Source organism: Drosophila teissieri, unplaced genomic scaffold, assembly GCF_016746235.2.
Source record: "Drosophila teissieri strain GT53w unplaced genomic scaffold, Prin_Dtei_1.1 Segkk10_quiver_pilon_scaf, whole genome shotgun sequence".
Lineage (NCBI taxonomy): Eukaryota > Metazoa > Arthropoda > Insecta > Diptera > Drosophilidae > Drosophila > Drosophila teissieri.
In genome coordinates, this window is record NW_025224980.1 from 709,193 (window position 1) to 715,192 (window position 6,000).

Sequence of the window (6,000 nt, forward strand, 5' to 3'; positions counted from 1 at the left end):
GGATGCCGGCCAGAAGGCTGCTCGTGGCGGTCGCGAAATCTTCGCTCCTATACGCAGCCCCCATCTGGAGGAGTGTCACGAATAAAGTGTCGTACTTGGACAACGCGCGTGCAGTATCACGGACTCTGGCCCTTAGACTGATCAGAGGATTCAGAACAATCTCGGAAGATGCGGCCCATGTTCTTGCGGGCATCCCCCCGATCGATCTAGAGATAGAGGCCCAATATCTTAAGCGAGAAGGTATTTCCGGAGAAGAGATCGCAGACTGGCTTCATGGAGTGTGGCAGACTAGGTGGCATGACTCGCAACAAGGGAGATGGACCTATCAACTGATCCCAGATCTAGTTGAGTGGGCAGGATGCGAACACAAGGAGGTGGACTATCACTTGACGCAATTTCTCACCGATCACGGCTGCTTCCGGGGATATCTCTTCAGGTTTCGCCATGTGGACTCAGCCCTGTGCCTGTTCTGCAGCGACTCAGCAGAAACAGCGGAACATATCCTGCTGCACTGTGTAAGGTTCCGTACAGAGAGAGAGTTACTGGAGACTCTTGCAGGATCTCCGCTCAGCCCGAGGAACTTAATGCGCACAATGCTGGCGGACAAAACCGTGTGGGTAAGGGCCCATGGCATCATCATCGGAATGATGAAACGAGTTCGCATTGATGAGACGGCCAGCAGACCCGCTGGATAAAGAGCACCCCCGTGTGGTGGCGGGGCAAGAATACCACCTCAGCGGGCTCGGCTTGTCGTAAAAGGCGACTAAAGAGTTAGCGAAGGAGCGTTTCGCAGCAACGCAACAAGAGAGGGGTTGCGATCTGGCACCACATCCTGCTCACCGAAGTAATACCTTGACTGGAAGTCCCGGTGAGCGTAGCAAGGACTGGAGAGCGTTCGGAGGTTTTTGTTTAGTACGTAGGCGTAACTCTACTTGGAGAGTTATGAATCGTGCATGCCATTCACGGACGGTGGATGGTATCTTTTGAAGATTTTATTTTCCTGCCGTATTTGTAATAAAAAAAAAAAAAAAAAACGCTCTTGCAAAAATAGAAGCGTGCCTTAACTCCAGGCCGCTCTCTCCTATGTCTGAGGATCCTACAGATTTGCTGGCTCTGACGCCAGGTGATTTCCTTGTCGGGGGACCCTTTATGTCCACGGTGGAACCCGAAGTAAAGGGAGAAACGAATTCTATTCTTAATCGGTGGCCGCATTTGAAGGCTCTCCATCAGCAGTTCCGTGTGCGGTGGAAAGAAGAGTATCCATCTTCTACGGAAGTGCGCGAGGTTCCTAAAGCTCAGCGCAGAAAAGCGTCTGCGAGCAGTCCTAATTAACAAATACTGCGCCAATTGCCTCGCTCACGAGCATTCCACGGGAGACTGCCGAAGCGGTGATCGTTGCAAGAAGTGCGACCGATCCCACTACACGCTGCTCCACATGCACGAGCAGGTTAGCTCGTCGTCACGGTCGCGAGCACGCTCGCGTCTCCAACCGGTGCCAACCCGGCAAGCAGCTTCGGCCTCGTCCCAGCGTTCCCGCCGGCAAAATCCGCCAACTCAGCGTAGGAGTTCACCGCCACGACGCCCGGAATCGACCACGCCAAGCCCATCGCTCGCGTCGCTACTGCAACGCCACAGCGTGAACATCCTTCCGACAGCGCTGGTCAAGTTGGAGACCGGTACGCAGACCACTCATCGATCCGTGCACCCCCCATGAGCTGCATCGACGCTTCGTTGGCGTCAGCCGTTAAGCTGCCGATGACCAGTGTTGGCGACGAGAAGGTCTGCACGACGACGATTCGCTCCAGGGTCGACGCGGGAACGAAGCTGGAGGTCGTGCTCAAGATCGAGCCCAGTGTGCGGATCCGCACACCTGTCCGGGCATTAAGCGACACAGTGGTGTCCAAGTTCCGGGACATCATGCTGGCTGATGACCAGTTCCATCGGCCTGCTACCGTCTCCATGGTCTTGGGAGCAGATGTTTATCCAAAGGTCATCGAATCCGGATTCCTGACCTTCGACGAGGGAATGCCGGTCGCCCAGAAAACTGTTTTTGGGTGGATCGTGTCCGGTGCCTGCAGCCTGCCGTAGGATGGCTATGTTGCAACCCCAGTGATTGCAAGGGGGGCGGAATGTCCAAGTTACGGGGTTTGGACTGTCACCCGCTCTCCGCTCCCTCTCAGGCTCTCTCGCTCTTCACCACAGAGTCTCCAAGGAGTCTCCGCTGCGCTTGGGAGAGCCTAGCTAATTAGAATAAGCATCAGTGTAAAAACTATTACTAACGAATAAACATACGCCCCGTCGCGCCCGCGAAATTAAGAAAAGTCAAGTGTTTGCCATTTCGAGTGTTTTCTATTTGGAAAATTCCAGGACAGGAACCCCCATCACATCCAACAGACACAATCATGTGTCTTGTCGTCTTGGCAAGCAGGTTAAACAACCTTTCCACCGGTGTGAGACGAGGATTTTGGATATATATCGCGGTGAAAAGGTTTCGGAATGTGGGCCACCGAAGATAATCACCAGCGAAAACTTGGGTGTCCACTGGCGGTAGACGACACCCTGTCGTCGAAGGTGTGTGAACACTGACGGAAGCCTTAGTGGATTGGACGGCCGCCTTTTCTATTATCTCCTGAAGATTGGCCACACACCTCGAATAGACAGAATAACAGTAGCTGTATTTGGATTCCAGCACTGTGAAGGTGGCGTGATCCTGGGCGGACACGGAAAGGAGATTGGAGCAGCTATCATAGAACTTCTTCACATTTTCCCATAAGGCCTGGATTTCGTCCAGATGGACTCGGCACATCTGCGGGGAAAATCTCGCAGGTTCCGAGGCGCCCGGAGTGTGGAGGTTAGCTTCGAATAAAGGGCGACATCTACCGCACTTTGCGTCATTTTTGCGACCGATCGAGTAAACCTTGATGCGGCAACGTGTGTGGTTTTGCCGGATTCGTCGCTTTTTGCCCTTTGAATAGTGGTGACAGCCTTTGGCTTTAACTGAGACGGTCGCGGAGTTTCGGATTGGGGCCTGTCCAAGCGGATCGAAGGGATCGTACGCGGCTTCTTGTCGCCTCCCGTGAGCATACTCAGAATCAATTTCTGCTGATCAGGGCTTGTCACCTGACTTGAGCAACGGGTGCCTCGGAAGAAACGGCCAGGCGGTCACATTAATGCTCTTGGCGCGACAAGTTCGTCGTCGCCGAAAGAAGAGACGAATTACTTGAACAGCCAAATGGCATGCGCCCGCTGAAGCCGGTTGAAACAACTGGGTTATTTTAGAAAGGCGGAAAAAGCCAAAAAAAGGGGTCCAGAAAACGCTTGCCCGCAAATAACATGACTCCAACAAACCAACGGGAAAAAAATACTCGCCGGCTAATGGTCACACTACCATTTTGTTTCCCGTCCGGCGGCGAACGTCGATGACACCACCTGTGTGGCACACGAATAAATCTGCGCCGCGACTCCGGAGCGGATCCGAAACTGGCGAAAGTTGCGCGGGCTCGGGACGCCACCGAAGAAAATTCGGCCAGAAAACTTCATCGGCCGACCGCTGCTGCCGGCGGATGGTGCCCTATGCGGAATGGACAACAAAATTGGGAACGGGAGTGTAGGCAAGACGATCCGAGATCTCTATGTCGTCGGACATAAATATGTGAATACGAATATTAATATTTCGTTTCTCGGACGTTGTCCCGCCCTTATGGATTTGTAATAAAATTTGTTGTTGTTTTTGTCTCGCTTTTAGTTTGTTTTTATATTAATTCGTAATTTAATAATTTATTATATATTTTTTTTTCATTTATTAAATATAATATATTAATTCGTAATTTAATAATTTATTAGCGGAGGTTAGTTCCTGGAAAAATGGCAGATAATATAAGTATATGGAATATATGGGCATGCATGCATGTGTAAGGGCACAGTAAAGCGTCGAGAGTATTTGAATGTATTGAATGTCTGTAAAAGGAAATGAATGTGAAAATGGCACACACCAAGATGAAAGAGAACGCTATCGAGTTCCCCGACTATCTGATACCCGTTACTCAGCTAGTGAAAGTGCGAAGGAGAAATTTCAACACTGAAATTTTTTGGTGGTTTGTGGGCGTTAGAGTGGGCGCGGCAAGAAGATTTTTGTCAAATCGAGAGATATTTACAAGGCTTAAAAAATGTGGAAACATATCAAAACGTTTTTCAAAAGTGTGGCCGTGGGAGTTTTGTGCGGTTTGTGGGCGTTAGAGTGGGCGTGGCAAAAAGATTTTTGGCAAATCGAGAAATATTTACAAGACTTACAAAAAAATGAAAAAATATCAATAAAAATAAAATATAATATAAAAATAACATTTTTCAAAAGTGTGGGCGTGACAGTTTTGGGCGGTTTGTGTGCGTTAGAGTGGGCGTGGCAACATGGGTCAACGCTACGTCTATGTCTCCGGAGTCTGCATGATTAATCTCAACTTTCTAGCTTTTATAGTTCCTGAGATCTCGACGTTCATACGGACAGACGGACTGACAAACGGACAGACGGTATAAGAATACGGGTATAAGAATACAGTTTTTGCAAGTGTCTTTACTTAAATGGAATTAAACAGTAAAAAGTTTTAACACGCACAACGACTCGTCAAAGGTTGACAAAAAATAATAAACTATTGGCTGCAAAAAAAAAACATTTGTCGAATAATTATTTAAAGCAGCGTATCAAATGCACGCGCGAGTTACACAAATAGAAGACATCGAACCGGGAAGCTTTGCGATGCAAAGTTGCAACACAAACATCAACGGCGAGTCAGCCGCCGACATCCGCCCAAAAAGCTGACACCACATTCTTTTCCCTCGGACATTGCAACGCATATACATACGTATAAACATACTTATACTTTCTGCTTTTACATTACAGCTTATATTAAAGACCAAGAATAAAGACGACAGGCAGTCGATTTGGAACAGCAAACACTGGTGGACACTTTTACTAAATCTCGCAACAAATAGCCGACCGAATTCTCTGGAGACAGCATGCAAAACAATTAAAACAATATACACACATACAAATACTTCAAATGCAATATAAAAAAAAAAAAAAAATGTAGTTTACCTGTGTGGCATCAATCGCTGATACACCACTGCCGAAATTATAAAGGCCTGGTACTACATCACAAAAACACATATATATACAACAAAAATATACACAACAAACTCAAATATACAAACCTGTAAGAGTGACGTGTAATGTACTTGTGTGAAATCAATCGCTGATAATCACTGCCGAAGCTTACCGGGCCTTACGGTACCACATCATTACATTCATGTATACATTTACATACATATACATATACATACACATACAAGCATTCCAAGTACGAGTAATATTATATGAAGTGAAGTGTTTGATTTCTATGGCTGGACACAAAACCCCAAAATCACATATAAACTGCACACCTTAATAAAAAAAAAAAACAACAACAAAATAATAATAAAAAAAAGTAAATTTTTTGAAACATGCACCCATATTCTCACTTTTTCAACACAATTAAAGTATTTATATTATACACAGATACACTAATATCTCTATATAGCAGAAATTAACGCACAAGAAAACACACGCTATCCAACAACAAACAAGTAATTAAGAGTCACTAAGTACATTGTAAATTGTATATTTTTTCTTAAATGTTAAAGAAATTAACAGAAAACTATAAAACGAACAACTCGTTCCGTATTAGGATCACACACACTTCCAAAAAGAGTCACACGGTCAGTTACTAAAACAAACACCCTCCCCGTAATTAGAGAAAGTACTCCCTTACCACCCCTTGAACCCATAAATATGGATTCGGGCAACGCCTCCGGAAGTAATTCCACCTACTGTCAGTGGCTTGAGCAGCATTGCTACGACACTTAGTGCCACCGATATTTTAGCCTTCGTTAAAGAACTTCCGACTTTCGATGGTACTCCAGGCCAACTCGACAAGTATATAACTAGCGTTGAAGAAATAATCATGCTCA